Below are 1779 nucleotides of genomic sequence, written 5' to 3'. Positions count from 1 at the left end.
ACCACGTCCAGCTAATTTTTGTATTTTGAGTACAGATGGGGTTTCACTATGTTGGTCAGGCTGGTCTTGAACTCCTGACCTCAGGTGATCTGCCTGCCTCAGCCTCACAAAGTGCTGGGATTATAGGCGTGAGCCACCATGCCTGGCCAAATTTTTCTAGTTTTACTTATACTTCCCTGTATTAGAGCTCTGTAAACAAGACCACCATCTGAATCTTGGGATAACCTCATAGTGCTACTGTGTTACAGCTCTACCTTTGTAATCTGAGAGACCAAAATATATGCCCCTTAATAAACTAAGACAGACCCTAAGATAAGGAAACCAAGTTACTGATGGGTCGAGGGCTCAGGGCTTGACTGGCAAATTTCTAAATTACTGTGGCTAAACTCCCTAAAAATAGGAGTTTTCAATTCTGTTACACAACCCAGATGACAACAACTCTGTCTGGATAGACAGCCATTACAAACATTCATTTCTGATGAGCTGCTGCAGACCTCAAATCAGTTTCAGCCAGCTTACAGACACAGCACACAAGCTGTCTTTGTGGCCTGTAGTTCACCTGTTGACATAAAGAGCCAAATTCCACCTCATTTTAATGCTAAAGCCCTATCACAAAGTGATCCTGATGTATGTTATATATATGTGTACCCATTACACATGTGTGCACCTCCCCCATAAGTATGTACAGCTTTTCCCCCAAGCCTGCTGATTATGTATGATATAGGCCCTGTGAGGCCTAAAACTCAACCTGTCATTCCCCTCTTTGAAGACAGAGCACCTTCAGCCCACCGGAGACTTTCTCTTCCTGGCTTGCAAACTGATAACACCAATAAAGCTGTCCTTTCTACCATTCAGCCATCCCGGTGGTCTTTTGAACACCTTCTACAGTGGTCATTGTGCATAGTGGGCTAAGTCATAGTCTTTTATTTATTAAAATGAGAGAAATTAGAAGGCTACATTTCCTTTCAAAAAGCTGACTTTTAAAAGTCCCAACTGATTCGGCAGAGGCTGAGAAATAAACTGATGTAAACGCAAACATTGAAAATATGAATTACCAGCAGGGCAAGGGCTTTTTAAAGCAGACAGAGTTGATAAGTAAGCTGCATGGAACAGTAGTGCCCACAGGGTATTTCAATTTCTAAAGCTTTGGGGCAGACAGGGTGTTCAGAGTCCTCGAACACATCCAGTTATGCAATGCAAACTGATGGAGGAATCTGTGTTCAAGCCAGAGTCAGCAGTATAAGGGTCACAACTTTTTACTGAATTTTTTGTTTCAGGTTACTTTGTTATTGGTCACATGTTTAGACAAATCAATTCACTTATCCAATCTGTGTTTATTTAGAACCCTGGAATGAGAAATAAGCATGGCTTATTTGGGCTAAAGGAAGCAAAAATGAAGTGAGATTTTTCCAGTGAGATTGTTCCAGTGTCATGCACTGAGCTACATACCACCTTCACATCAGCTTGTGATCTTTTCATTACCCCTTTGGATGTAGGTATTCATTCTATGAAGGAGAAAAACTGAGGATCAATGAGGTTTAAGGAACTGGCTCCAGGTGGCTTAGCAAATGAGTTATACAGCCAGGATTTGAGTCTAGAGAGAGCCTTATAGACAATTTGGACTTTTTTTTTTTTTTGAGATGGAGTCTTACTCCATCACCCAGGCTCAAGTGCAGTGGTGCGAACTTGGCTCACTGCAACTTCAGCCTCCCAGATTCAAGCGATTCTCCTGCCTCAGCGTCCTGAGTAGCTGGGATTACAGGCGCCTGCCACCCTGCC

This window comes from Mandrillus leucophaeus, unplaced genomic scaffold (genome assembly GCF_000951045.1).
Source record: "Mandrillus leucophaeus isolate KB7577 unplaced genomic scaffold, Mleu.le_1.0 Scaffold190, whole genome shotgun sequence".
In the NCBI taxonomy this organism is placed as follows: Eukaryota; Metazoa; Chordata; class Mammalia; order Primates; family Cercopithecidae; genus Mandrillus; species Mandrillus leucophaeus.
This window is presented reverse-complemented; position numbering follows the sequence as displayed.